A 15,802-nucleotide genomic window follows, 5' to 3' on the forward strand; every position below is an offset into this window, starting at 1 on the left:
GTGTGACATTGGGCAAATCAGTGAACCTCTCTGGGTTCTCAGTTCCTTCAAATTGAAAATGAAGAGTGTTGGACTAGGCTCTGCAGCTCCTTCAAGCTCTGAGTCTATGATCCTAGGATAAGAACAGTTTCGCAATAAGACAATATTTTGATGACACAAAGTTTCTTCAGTATGGATTCTCCATCTACCAAGGCATACCACAATCTTGAGGTATGTCTTGAGGACTGGGTAGATTCAGAGACATTTTTCCTTGGCAAAAACAATTCACCAGCCTGCCTGTAGCTTACCAAGGGCAGAACCTGACTGCTTTTTGCTAGGCTTCACTGGGTTTGTATGAAAGTCCTTTCTAATTGGATGAAACCTGCCAGGCCTTGTTCCAGTAGCACAGCCTTCGAGAAGACAAAGACACCTCCATCAGTTATTGCATGAACAGAATGAAAAATGAACTGATCTTTATATTCTAGAGCCCTGAACACATAATCTTTTCTTTGGAAACTACTCCAACTCACCTACTTTCTTTGAGAAGAATCTTCTACAGATCACCTTTTCTAAGGGAGCATTCATTCTCATAGCATCAGGATGTAGAAGACATTTGCAAACAGACAATTGTGGATATAGGTGCCTCATATTTAAAGCTATTCCTCCCTCTTAAAATTGGTGTCCAGCCTCACAGAGCTGACGTCAAATACTGAATCACTCAAATATCAGTAACAGCACGTTCCTAAAGATGCTGAGTAGCATGCTCCCCTCCTAGCTTAGGAGCTAGAGTCTTGATTCTTGGAGTCAAAAGGACTTGGGTTCAAATGCCACTTTCCACACTTAGTGGATGGGTGACCTTAAGCAAATAATTTAACTTCTCTGAGCTTCATTTTCCTCGTCTGCATTAAATGGTTAACAATACCTCTATTACCTATGTAACAGAGTTGTGGTGAGGCCAAAAAGAGATAGATATACAATTGCATTCCAAACCTTAGAGCGTCATGAAAGGAATTGTTACTCTATTGCTGCTCCTTTATCAGTGATATCAAAAGATCTCATTTAAAATTTCCCCAAAATAATATCCTACTAGGAATCAGAAACCAATATATATTCTATATCCCGTAACAAACTAGATAGAGCATTAGACTTATAATCAGGGAAACTTGGTTCAACTGTACTTCAAACATGAGCTATATGACCCTGGACAAGTCACTTAACCTGAGTCTCCATTTCCTCATCTATAAATGGGCATAATAATATCTGCAGCACTTATTCCCTACCTCACAAGCTTTATAGTGTGGATAAAATGTAACTATCCAGACCAAAATACCCATCCCTATCCACTAACTCCCATATTTGTTGTCTCCCTCATTAGAAGCTCCTTGGGGCAGGCAGGTATTAGCTTTTATATTGGCAATTCTAAGTGCTTAGCATATCATAAATGATTAAGAAATCATTTGAAAAAATACCTTCATCTAAGTCATATGTTGATTACCCTCTTCACTATTTATTTGCTTTTCATAGTGTCCTTGGGTAGAAATCTACTTTCGAAATTATTCAGTTGAACTCACTCATCTTATCAATGAGTCCAAAGAAATGAAACCATTTGCTCAAGGTCACACAGCTAATAAGAAGAACATGGGCTGTACCTGAAACTTCTGGCTTCCAGTCCTACTTCTCCTGATGCTACATTAGGCTCTCTCCTTTGCTTTTGTGAATACTCAAGTCTTTAAGAATTTGTTCTTTATCTCCAGCTTTGGACAGGTTCAAGAGTAGAACTCCCCAACGCTAGTAGCATTTGCAAACACTCAAGATTACTAGGCTTCTTATGATTGACTGTGGTTCTCTACATAATAGAAATAATGTTTCCCATGTTGATATTTTGTCACCTAATACTCAGAATTCATAGGTGAGTAAAGAGATGTGATTTTTGTATTCATGATCAAAGACATAAAAAAACCACAGTTGGAAAAGTTGTCAGATTTGCAAACCTGACAAGCAGGTCTCTTCCCTTGTTTACAAACATATAAAAGAACTCAGAATTGGACAGCTAGGAATCTCAATTAGTCTTAATGATGTCTTATTTATACCGGTCAGAGAGATCATACTAACAGTTCTCTAATGTATCTCTCTTTCATTTGAAGGTCATATTTTAACACTAGAGAGTCCAAAAGGGCAACAGGGATATTGATGTCCCAAAAGAAAGTTATCATCTCTTTGAATTGCCTTAAGATCAAATGGAGCTACTTTAACCCCTCCCTGTCTATGGCAGGAGGCAATGAGTTGTCAAAATGTCTAAAGCTAGAGTCTCTGTTCATTTTTTTAAGGAATTGCTGAGAGAAAGAGAATAGTGGTACAGTAGACAGAAACCTAAATTTAGAGTCAGAGGACTTGTGTTTAATTACTGGCTTTATTTTTTACTATCTGTGTGACCCTGAGCAAGTCCCTTTACATCTCTGATCATCAGTTTCTTCATCTGTAAAATGATCAGTCTAGATGACTTCTAAAGTCCCTTCCAATTTACAATCTATATGTCCAGTCTTCCAAGAAATTACTCTGACTTAGATATCCCATAAAAGCATAAAGGTATTTACTTACTCAGCAAAAAGGGTAGGGTGGCTAAAGTGGAGATGTTCCCATGGTCAGAAAAATGTAGAAACTGATAGCACTTAGGCAGAGAAGGGGGTACTGAAGTATTTGTTTGCTATTGTGTGTATCTGTGTGTGTGTGTATGTGTGTGTGTTTTTCCTAGGTCACTAGGGTTCTCAAATTTTTCTGTCATAGATTCTATCCCTCCATCAATGTTGTAGAGCCTCCAGACTGCTTCTTAGAACAATTTTTAATTTGCATAAAATGCAAATTTTTAAATGCATAAAATAGAGGTGGCTTTCATGAAGTCAGCTAGCTAGAGGCTGGGAGAATGCTTAGCAGAGCGTCGTTCCCTGCGCTGTTCAGACCAGCGAACAATACAGAGTTCACCGTGGCTAAAGGTGAACCAAGAAACCAAAGGGCGAGATGCCTACTTCCGCCTTTTTTTGTGCAAACTTGCTGGGAAGAGCATAAGAAGAAGAATTCAGAGGTTCCTGTTAACTTTGCAGAGTTTTCTAAAAAGTGTCCTGAGAGGCAGAAGACTATATCGGGGAAAGGGAAATACAAGTTTGATGAGATGGCCAAAGCTGATAAGGTACGATACGATAGAGAAATGAAAGACTGGACCAGCGAAGGGTGGCAAAAAGAAGGATCCTAATACACCTAAACGGCCACCGTCTGGCTTCTTCCTGCTCTGTTCAGAATTTCGTCCCAAGGTCAAGTCTACAAACCCTGGCATATCCACTGGGGATGTGGCAAACAAGCTTGGCAAAATGTGGAACAATCTGAGTGACAATGAGAAGCAACCTTATAATAAGGCAGCCAAACTGAAGGAGAAATATGAGAAAGATGTCGCAGATTACAAATAGAAAAGGAAGTTAGATGGGGCTAAGGGTGCGGCTAAGGCTGCCAGGAAAAAAGTAGAGGAGGAAAATGATGAGGAGGATGAAAAAGAGGAGGAATGAAACTGTACCATATTCTTTCTCCATGTGAATACCATAGAGTAGGGGATACACCTTTAAATGAAACACCTCTCCTTTGTGGTGTCGATTGCCCTCATTAGGCTTCTGATCACCTAACTTCTCAAAAGTGCTTCTAGATAGATATCGTAACTGGTTTCCATGAAGTGGCTATGGATATCTTGGAGCACCCAGAAACTTTATCAAAGTTGTACATAATTCCAAACGTTTTTAAAAATAAAAGGCATTCTCATGTTCTCACTCTGTGCCCTTTTGTTGGTGGTGTATAACAAAAGCATTTGCAAATGTTTTCAGGCGGTTTTTTTTTTTTTAATTTGTAAGGTGGTGTTTAACTATATGGTTATTGCATACAAAATTCTGGGTTATAAACTGTACATATCTACAGTTTGTAAAAACAACCAAAAATCCCACACCCCTAGACAGATTCTTGGAGTATAGGCTTAGAGGGGGCATGTGGCTTATCTGCCTTTCCTAGGGTGCTGAGACCCAAAGCCTACACTGCTAGCAGTAAATTGAAGATACATTGTAATGGGTGTTCATTTAGCTTAAAAGCTCTTTCTGTATATATAGTGAAATAACACCCAGCTCCCATTCTTAGGTGTCACAGGGTGGGTAGAATGGGAGTCAGCTGGCATGAGAAAAGTGTTTGGATTTTTGGTTTTCTTTTTTGTTGAAGTGCAGTAGTTTTAAATTGAAACAGTAGAGTTCTGCCTTGTATCAGTCAAACAGAAAACCAGGGCAGTGATGTAAGGAAAAAACAAAACAAAACAAAAAAGTCTGTTCTTAACCACAATTTTGAACTTTTCAGGGTTTTTTTTATATGTTTTAGAATGCTTAAATATCTTTGAAGCAAAATAAACAGTATTACACTTTTAAAAATAAATTAATAAAATAAAATATATAGTATTACAAAAGAAACCAATTACATTGAAATATTTATCAAAATATTTAAAATAAAGAAATTGACATAGCCTGCGTTAAGACTCCTGCTCTTTTTACCCATCAGCTCTAGCCTTGGATTTTGCTTTATTTTTTATTAATCTACCACCTTGAGCAGAGAGGAAATATATCTACAGCTCTTTCAAATATGGTGGCATAGTAGACAGAATGCAAGCCTGCAGCCAGGAAAACTCATCTTTTAGTTCAAATCTGACCTCCTACATTTACTAGCTGTGTGACCCTGGAAAAGTCAATTAGCCCTGTTTGTCTTCATTTTCTCATCAATAAAATGAGCTGGAGAAGGAAATGGCAAAGCACTCCATTATCTTTGCCAAGAAAACCTTAAATGGGGTCACAAAGATTCAGATAGAACTAAAAATGACTGAACAACAACAACTTTCAAGTATGTCCATTCCTTGATGGGAGCTCTATAGAACTGAAATATCTTACCTATAAATAAGAAATAAACATAATTCTCATCCTTTTTATTCCCCCACCCCCATCCCAGATAATGTTCCTCAGCTCAATCTGCCTAAATCAGGCAAAGTCAAGAGGTCTAATAATAACAGCAACAATAATAGTAATTAGCTTCTTTTATTTTGACACCCTTGACTTTAAGCCACACCACTGTGAAGCTCTTTCCAGATGAATTTGGAGAATATCTGTCACATGAGGCTCTCAAGATACAGTAGAACCTTATTATAAGGTAGGCAATTAGAAGCCAAGGATAACACCAAAGTTACAGGTTTTCCATACTTTAAAAAGATATTTTCTGTCTCTCTCTCCCACTCTCTGTTTCATTTCTCATTTATATGTGTGCATGTCATACATTTTTATGTATAAGTGGGATGTGAAGCCTTGTAACATAACTGAATTTGTGGTATATTGAGGCACTCTATACTAGAATCTTAAATTCAGTAGAATAAATCTCCTGGACAACCAGTGGCTATTCTCCACAATCCTGAGGGAGTAGAATAGGACAGTACTCTGGCCCGGAACAGAAACTCAGTATCTTGCAGTAGCAGGTCCTTGAAGTGCCCATGTTAATGCTCCATAATAAAAGACTCAATTTATCCACTCACCTCAGACCTATGATTCAGAACTGTAGAATAGAAAAAGGGTATCTCTAGCTCAGATGATGTAAGGTTCAAGCCCACTTGATGTTCAACTCCAGGTAGTTTCCTGATAGCTTAACAAAATTGCGACGATGGCAAAATCCATGTATTTGGGAATAAAGACGGCTCTGTTTCCAGCAATGGTCACCACCCATACAGACAAGGTTTTTCAAGTCAATGAGGTAATACTTACCACATCTAATTGTGTTCATGAAACATCAGGTGGATATCATGGTATTCCACAGGAAATGAACTAAAATTAAATCACCTCTGTGATTGGTATATTATTAGAGATACAGCTACCATATTGAGGTTCAAATAAGATGTGCAGAGATAAAGAGGAAAAAATGGCAACTAATAATAATGATGAAAATATTCTATAGTTTCATAAATTCAAGAGTAAATGCAGAGAGAAAAATCACAGTCTAAGCAAAGCTTCTAAATCTGTTAGTAACAGCATATATAACTGAAATTTTATGACTATGTAGCCGTTATGATATAACTCCATGGTGATATAACTCAGAATTCTAGAATTAGAAGGCACTCTAGAGGTCATCTGATCGAGTTCCTTGCCTGATGGATGAATCCATTATTCAATATCTTGAGGACAAGCAGGCATCAAGCCTCAGTTTGAACACCCCTAATTAGGGAGAAAAAAAACAACTTTATCACAGAGTAAACCATGCTTACTTTTGTATGAGTCTAATTGTTAACTCAGCCATAGGTTATTTTCATTGTTTTAGAAGTTTTAGCCACAAAAGGAAATGTTAATTCTGGAGTAGACAATAATGTCAAAGCTAAATGTCTAAGAGATCTGATAGCTACTATTATTTATTTCTCTATTTTTTTTTACATTCTTGAAGCTAAGCATCAGGAGCTCCTTGAATCCCTATGTGGCATGGTTTCAAGTTTCTATATAAAATGGAGCTGATATTCCATTTTATTCATTTACATAGGTTATGCTTAGCTAAATGACTGAAATGATAAAGGCATATGAGTTACTCCTGTTAAATCCTGAACTTTAAAAATTCTCCCTCTAAAATGCACCTTTTAATTAGAGGAGCTAGTTTTCTATGGATCAATCAAATTAAAAACAATACAGTTTGCGGGCTCAGAAAAGAGGGAGTGGTGGTTAATTCACAGAAGGCAATAACTAATTTCTGCATCTTAAAATAGTTCAAAAAGGACATTAAGTTTCTGGCAGAAGTACTTTAAGTAGTAATGCCATTTACCACTTTCTATTGTATATGACCATCCTCTGAAATTCATATCTTTGTATATAAACATGCACACATATTGATACGCATATATGTGTATGTAGGGGAGGCTAGGTGGCACAGTGAATAGAGCACCAGCCCTGGAGTCAGAAGGACCTGAGTTCACTTCCGGCTTCAGACACTCAGCACCAAAAACTAGCTGTGTGACCTTGGGCAAGACACTTAACCCCAACTGCCCTACCTTACCCCCTCCAAAAAGCCCCCCCATGCATATTATGTATATATATATATATATATGTATATATATGTATATATATATGTATACACACATACACACACACATATATATATACACACATATATATGTATATGGATTTTTAGCCTTTGCTGTGATACATAGATTTCTTTTTAGTTCTAGATTTATGTTGTTCACTGAAACCTTCAACCTACTGTTTTGTAGGAGCAAAAATTAGATTGGGACTTGGTAATAATTTAGAGGGGCAGAAAAAATATAGGCATGCATATATACATATGTATACACACATTTATATGGATTTTTCTACCTAATATATTAATGCTACTCAATTTTCCTAGTTTGCTGGAGAACTGTGGGGTTTTCTGACTCCTTCAAGTGGAAACTCTTATTGTTCATTTTTCCCCTCTAAATATCTGATAAATACTATATCTGAACTCAGCCAAGATTGCACTCTCATATGAAAAATATGAGGCATTAATGGATCCATAGACACTCAGCATAGCCCAGTAGGCCTATTCTGGGCTGTCTATAAAGATGTAAAGATGGAAGAAACAACTAGTGGGTCTACACTAAATATATGCCCAAAGGGGTAAGAGTGGGAGGGAAGAACAACTTGCTTATGTTTTTATTAAATGGAAAATGTGTTTAAAGATAGGGCTTGAAACTTCTACTTTTCTCCATGGTCCTGACTTCCCACTTGCTCAAATGATAACGGTTGTTCATCTCTATGGTAACACTGGAGCAGGAGGAAAATGTTCTGAACTAAGGGAGGGGACAGGGAGAAAAATAGTGAGGGATGGGAATGTTTGCATAAAGCAACCAGTAACCAGAATGGGCTAAAGCATTTTTTAAGGTTGAGATGCAAAGACAATCTAAAGTCATCTTGGGATGAAAACTGCTGCATTCTATGTGTCTCCATGGATTCATTCCCAAGTCCTGCTCTAACTTCTGCTCCTCTGAAATAAGAGGTTGGTGGTTTTGAAGAACAATGAAAATCTAGGATTGAAGAGAAGTCCCTAGAACCAGGAGAATACTGTACAGAACCAGGAAAACATTGTACCAGAACCAGGAGAACATTGTACATAGTAACAGCCACAGTGTGCAAGGACTAATTTTGATAGGCTTAGCCCTTCTCAGCAATGCAAGGACCTAAAACAATTCCAAAGGACACATGATGGAAAATGCCAATTACACCCAGAGAAAGAACTGTAGAGTTGGATTGCAGAACAAAGCAGACTATTTTCTTTTTTTTTGTTGTTTTATTTTGTTTTTCTTTCTTTCTCATGGGTTTCCACATTCGTTATAATTCCTCTATGCAACATGACTAATGTGAAAATGTGTTTAATAGGAATGTATGTGTAGAGCATATATCAGACTGCAGGGGAGGGAGGGAGTAGGGAGTGGATGAAAATTTAAAATTTATGGAAGAGAATGCTGAAAACTAAAAACAAATAATTTTTTTTTTAAAGAAGCCCATGAATCATGGCAGATGCTAAAAGAATTCCAGCATGGGAAAAAGGAGACTTGACTTCTAGTTTTTGCTCTGTCCTTTAGCAGCTTTTCACTGACAAGCCTTCTGGGTCTCAGTTTCCTCATTTTTAAAATTAGGGTTTTCAATTAAATAATCTCTATGGCTCCACCCAACTCTGTACATTCATGATGCCATAAGACATGGCAGCACGCATCATTAACCCTCTAAATATCTATATGTATAATTACCTTCTTTTGTATGAGAGTAAACAGACATTGAAAAATGGCATGAGAGGAGGCCAGGTAGCACAGCCAGTAAGAGCACCGGCTCCAGTGTCGGGATGACATGTGGATCAAATTTAGGCTCAGACACTTATTACCCACCCAGAAACACCTGGCCATGTAACCTTGAGCAAGTTAGTTAACCCTAATTGCTTAGGGGCAGCCAGGTGGCTCAGCGAGTAAGAGCACTGGCTCCAGTGTCAGGATGACATGTGGATCAAATCCAGGCTCAGATATTTATCACCACACCCAGAAATAACTGGCCATGTAACCTTGAGCAAGTTACTTAACCCAGATTGCTTAAAAAAAAAAAAAAAAGAAAAATGGCATGAATTGTTCCTGGTTTCTGATAACAGAACTACAAGTCAGATCTCTCAGCCCCTAGCTTTGATTCTACTTTCTACTCCAGAATTAACATTTCCTTTTGTGGCTAAAACTTCTAAAACAATGAAAATAACCTATGACTGAGTTAACAAGTATAGAGAACTGTTAAGTAACTCTCTCTCTCTCTCTCTCTCTCTCTCTCTCTCTCTCTCTCTCTCTCTCTAAATAATAGGATTTAGGGGAAAATCTCTTAAATCCCATCCTACCTAGTTTCATCTTTTGAAAGAAATCAGAGTCCTTTTATTGTCTATCCCAAATCCCATCTACAAATTTAATCCTCTCTCCTTGCCAGTACTAAAGACAACAGTCATGCATGAGTAATGGTTATTGTTTTTACAGCAAATGGCTCATAGCCTCCAGCCCACTGTTGGTCCCATGGCCTCATAAACATGACAGAGGGGAATTTAAAGTCAGAAAAAAAAATATTCACAGTCATGCAGTCCTGACCCACAAATGCCAGATTATCACATTAAAGAAACTCCAAAAATACCTATGTGGAGAGCCATACTACAAACCTTATATTCTTTTTGGAATAGAAAAGGAAACTATGAATATGGACCTGTTGGCATTTTCATAATCATCACTCTCAGGTCCACTTTATTAAAGTTATTCTCTCAAGATATAAAGGAATTCTTACAAAAGCAAATCTATATATAGCAAAAGCAGCATTCTTAGTCATCTGTTTGCATAAGGAAGAAAGAAAGAAAGAGGAAGGAAGGAAGAAAAAAATACATACACACATACATACATACATAGAAGGCCAGGGTGATGGTTTGGGGGAGGGAGGTAGTAAGATGACATAAGATGAATCTGAGATAGAAATAAAAATAATTTAATAAAGTCAAACCATACCAAGACCAAGCTTTAACAGTGTTACTGTTAAAGCAGGGCAAATTGAACACCCAATTGAAAACTGACTTCTGTGATAATATACAACGAGGTAAGATATTGCTTAGATGTGAGAAAAACCCAATTAGAGCACAATACTATTTCACATTCATGAAGCGATCTAACCTTTATCACATCTTTTCCTCACAACAACTCTGTGAGGTAAAGAAGAGTAAGCATGCCCAATCCCATTTCACAGGTCAGAGAACTGAGGGACCAAATTGTTCAGTGACTTGCCTGGGGTCTCACGATTTCTGAGTAGCAGAGAAAGGATCTGAGTGGAGATCTTCTGACTCCAAATTCAGGACTGTTTCCACTGCATAGATTCCTCCTCTTGGAGAGAAGTAAATCAAACACATGCTCACGCCCTTCCTTTGAAACAAGAGGCAATCTGAGCAGATGCCTCAGGAAGGGGGAAAACCGGCACAGAAATGCTAAACTGGGAATGATGTTCTCTAACCAATAATGCTCATTCTTCCTAAAAGACAGGCACTATTGTATACAAGTCTGTTTATGAATGCTCAGCTGGGCCATGGTTTCCTAACTTAGAAACCACGTTGTGTTTCTAAATTCATGGCATTTATGTAATAAGATTAATAATGCATTTTTATCACAGGATCTTAAATGACTTTGTTCAACAATAGTCAGTGAAACACTTGGTTCAAAGACCCTGACCCCATTTCACAGACTGCAAACTAAGGTACAGAAATATTGAACAGCTTGGTCTGATATTTAAGACACTGGTGGTTTCTCCCAACCTTTAAGACTCCAATCATTGAAATATTTATTTATGAAAAAGAAGCTATATTGACATCTTTTAGACTTCTTATTTCCTACTGTTCCTCCAAGATTAAAATAAGTTTAAACAATAAGCCACTTCTATACTTTCTAGGTTTATACAGTATACACTAGTAAATTGACAAGCATTTAATATGTGCCAGGTATTGTGATAAGTGCTTTTTGTTGCTATTTGTTCATTTTCAGTTGTGTCCAACTTTTTGTGACCACATTTGGGGTTTCATTGGCAAAGATACTGGAATAGTTTACCATTTACTTCTCCAGCTTATTTTACAAATGAGGAACTGAGGCAAACAGGATTAAAGGGACTTGCTCAGGGTCACACAGCTAGTAAGTATCTGAAACTGGTTTTGAAGTCAGGTCTTCCTGACTCCAGGCCTGGTACTCTACCCCCTATACCACCTGGATGCCCATGATAAGTGCTGGGAATGCAAAGAATGGCAAAAAATAATCTCTGCTCTCAAGGAACTTAGAGACAACATTAAAAAAAAAGTTATAAATAAGACATATGCAGGATAAATTGGAGATAACAGAAGGAAGAAGAATTATTGATCTCTAACTGGGGGCAGCTTCCAAACTGAGAGATCTGTGTAAAAATGAATTCATAGGTTTAGATTAGAAAAATAGCTAGTGATCTAGACAGCAAGATTATATAGCTAGATAGACTCTATAATGTTGTAAGAATTACTTGGAACTATAATTTTAATAGGGTTTCGTTTTATAATAATGGTCACACATTTGTACTTCTGCTGACACAAGGTTGACTCAAAATCTGACCTTAACATATTTAAACCAGATTGAGCTGGTTTCCCCCACCTTTAGTTAGTTCTCTGTCAGGTTAATGCTAGATTTCATGCCATTTTTGAATATTCTATTGCTCTCTTTTGTTATGGCTTCAATTCTTTTATTTTTAAGATTGGGTTTTATTCCAAGGAACTGTATAAAAGTTGACCCTCTTAAAGAGCATACTTCAATGACTGTTAGAGAGGACTGTAGTAGCTGTTGATGTGGGGAAGTCAAGTGTATCAAGTATCATTGAAGTTTGCAATGAAAAATTAATTATACCGAAGAAGAAAGGAAAATCACCAAGAACTTACAAACTATTAATTACAAACCATCCAAACTAGCTTTCATCTTGCAATCTCCCATTAAGGATTCCAAATCAATGCTCATGAACTTTGAAATTCCTTTATTTGATCATAATATTCTATTATTGCATCTGTCCCTCTGTTTTATAATCTCTAACCTTTTTTTTAAACCTTCACTGTGCTCTCCAATCCCTCTACTGCTCTGTTTTTTTGCCAGGTCTCAACCTTGAACTGCCTACCCTGTCCTTCCTTCCCCATTCTGATATCTTGGTAAACATTTTAACTACACATTATCCTCTTCTACTGAGTCTCTTGCCCCCTTGTTTTAATGATGATCTTGCTCTACCAAATCTCAAAATTGGATTATTCTCATAATTCATTACTTTTGCTTCTAGTCACATGCTGTTGAATGGAGCTGGAGAGAATCATGAAACCCTGATGACCGAGTGGATTACAAATTTATATTCCATAATCTCAACAGGATCTTCCATGTGGTAAGGCAATCCTTTTACACTTCTAACTGATTCACTATTCCACTCATCAGAACATTTTTTCGAAATCTATTGATCCCCCCTAAAAGCTCCCAGGCCTTATGTTCTTCCCTCCATCTTCTTAGCTAAGAAATTTGCCCTGTTATTTCACCAAAAAAATGAAAGCCTTCACCCAGAACTCCTTCTTCTTCCCTGTTTACTGTTCAGATTAAATTTTCCTACTGTTGTCTCCATTCTTAGAGAGGTGGTCCTTCTCCTTGCCAAGGTAAACATTTATATATACACAGGCGGTCACATTTCATCACACCTTCTCTAGCAGATTGCCCTCTCTATTATCTCCCTCTCTAATTAATATTCAATAGCTGTCTACTGGCTGCTTCCCTACTGCCTGTCTACACTCATCTTCCACCTTCCCTCAAAAAACCCTCACTTCATTCATCTATCCCCACTAACTATCATTCTATATCTCTCTTCTCCCTCATGGCTGAACTTGATAAGGACATCTAAAATCTGCACATTTCTTCCTTTCTAGCCTCCTAAAGGTAGTCTAACTTCCAATCTCAACATTCAACTGAAAACATTCTCTCCCAAGTGGCCAATGATCTCTTAATTTTCAAACTGAATGGTCTTTTTCAGTCATTTTCCTTTTTGATCTCTCTGCGGTCTTTGGCATTGCTGATCACCCTCTTCTCCTTAATACCCTCTTCTCTTTAGGCCTCTCCTACTTGTCTGACTACCTATTGTCATTCCACCTTTGCTAGATTTTCATCCAGATCTTGCCCACTACTCATGAGCATTCCTTAAGGCTCTAGTGGAGGCTCTTCTCTCTTCTCCATCTATACTGTTTTGCTTGGTGATCTCATCAGCTCCCATGAATTAAATTATCATCTTCAAGAAGTTGACTCTCAGATCTATTTATCCAGCCTCTCTCCTTACTCTCTAATCTTCCATTTCCAACTGATTATTAGACATCTCAAAAAAAGATGTCCCATGGTCATCATAAACTCAATATGTCCAAAACTGAACTCACTATCACCCCCCCCCAAAAAAAACCCTCTGTCCTGTGTTAGTTGAGGGCACCCATACTATACCTCAGCTTCTTTTTCTCTCACCACACATATCCAATCTGTTGCCAATTTCTGTTGATTCTACTTTCGCAACATTTCTTTTATGTGCCTCCTTTTCTTCACTGATGCTCTTACAGGTCATCATCTCACAACAGGACTGTTGCAATGGCATTCTGGTTAACCTCTATGCCTTAAATAACTCCCCACTCTAGTTTATCTTTCATTCAGCTATCAAAGTAATTTTTCTAAACTACAGGTATAACTGTAACATTTTCTTATTGAATAAACTGCAGTGGCTTCCTATTTCCTGCAGGATCAAATGCAGACTCCTATGTTTGTCTTTTAAAGTCCTTCATAACATGGCTCCTTACTATCTTTTCAGTCTTGTTACACCTTACTCCCCACCACATACTTTGTAATCCAGTAATACTGGACTCCTTGCTTTTCCTCAAAGAAATCATTTTAATTCTATCTATCCTCCATTCCTGGAATGCTCTCTTTCCCCTATTGCACCTCTGGGTTTCCTTGGCTTCCTTCAAGTTCAGCTAAAATCCCATTTTCAGTTCAAAGCTTTGATTGTCCTCCTTAATACTACTGTGTCTCCCCAATAATAAGACACTGTCTTATTTTTTTTGGAAAGAAAAACACCAGAGGGCTTATTTTCAGGGGAGGGCTTATGTTGTCCTGCCTCAGCTCTCCTCTGCGGCACTGCTCTCAATGGCGCCAGCAAGCAAATCACTGGGGAAGAACAGGATGACGTGCTCACTGCTGCAGCTCTGATTGGATGCAGCTCGGAGTGCGGCGTGCATTTCACGGGGGGGGGGGGGACGGTGCATACAGAGGGTACCGTAATGTAGCGTGTAGCACAGGGGATCACCTTCACTACAGTAGCAATCTCAATAGGGCTTATTTTCGGGGGAGGGCTTATTTTAGAGGAATCTTACACAGTAAGGGGAGGGCTTATTTTCGGGATAGGTCTTATTATCGGGGAAACACGGTAGTACCTTCCTTTTGAGATTTCCTCCAATTTGCCCCATATATATCTTGTTTTTATGTAGTTACTTGCTGATTGTCTCACCCATTAGATTGTGATCTCCTTTAAGGGAGGGATTATTTTTGTCTTTCCTTATATCTCCCACATATATTGCATTTTCTGTCACATATTAGGCACTTAATAAATGCTTGTTGATTTGACTTGATTAATTCTCAGAGAAAAAAAAAAAACAAAGACCTTCTAAGGGACCTGGCAGCTGGATGGGTTATTCTGATTCCTTCAGAGAATGACATAGGCTTCTTGAAATTTAAAGAACAGCAAGCATATCAGTAATCACAGTTGTTAACTCTTGCTGTGAAGATAAAACACTTGTCATGGGTTAAACAACACAAATGCCATTTTCACAACTGAAATTCACTTTTTTATTCAAAACTATACTGAAACCATTGTGCAAAGCAGTTCAGGTGATGCTATAACACCTGTGCATCTTCATCAAACTGTAAGATATTCAAGTAAAAAAAAGGTTTTAGGAAATTTTTACTCCATTTCAGTTGTTTAAGTGCTGTGCAACTCTTCATGACCCCATTTGTGGTTTTGTGTCTTTTTTTGTTGTTGTTGTTGTTTTGACAAAGATAATGAAGTACTTTGTCATTTCCTTCTCCAGCTCATTTTCCAGAAGAGGAACTGAGGCAAACAAGGTTAAGTGAATTGCTCAGGATACCATAGCTGACAAATGGCATAGCCAGATTCAATCCTCAGGTCTTCCTGACTCCAGATTTGATGCTCTATCCACTATATCACCTAATACCCTTTGTTGTCATTGTTCAGATGTCTGATTTGTGTCTGACCCTTCATGATACCACTTGGGGATTTCTTGGCAAAGATACAAATATAGTTTTCCATTTCCTTCTCCTGTTCATTTTATACATGAAGAAACTGAGACAAACAGGATTAAGCAAATTGACAAGGGTAACACAGCAAATGTCTCAGGTCAGATTTTGGAGAAGATTAGTTTTCCTGACTCCAGGCCTGGCACTATATTCACCTAGCTGCCCAATTTATTCCCTGACTTGTCCAAATTGAGATAATGAAGAATTCTGATAAATATATTGACATACTAAAAACTAGAATTGTTTTGGATTAGCAGAAATTTCCAAGTGGAAATTGAATGATGCAAAATGAACTTGAATATAACATTTCATGAAAAGTTAATATATTTATCACAGAGATGGAGATAAGCATACTTCACCTGATTTAAACTCCCT

The 15,802-nt window shown here is 37.7% G+C and overlaps 1 protein-coding gene and 1 pseudogene across 2 annotated transcripts in view; one reads left to right on the top strand and one right to left on the bottom strand.

Moving 5' to 3' along the window:
• Positions 1-15,802, bottom strand: part of PAK5 (p21 (RAC1) activated kinase 5) — a 395,791-nt gene that overhangs the window by 176,291 nt on the left and 203,698 nt on the right. The gene's annotated exons all lie outside the window — the stretch shown is intronic.
• Positions 2,900-3,533, top strand: LOC138152164 (high mobility group protein B3 pseudogene; annotated as a pseudogene).

This window comes from Petaurus breviceps, unplaced genomic scaffold (genome assembly GCF_028583685.1).
Source record: "Petaurus breviceps papuanus isolate PSGF00001 unplaced genomic scaffold, PetGlider_PUasm1.0 90919, whole genome shotgun sequence".
Taxonomy (NCBI): domain Eukaryota; kingdom Metazoa; phylum Chordata; class Mammalia; order Diprotodontia; family Petauridae; genus Petaurus; species Petaurus breviceps.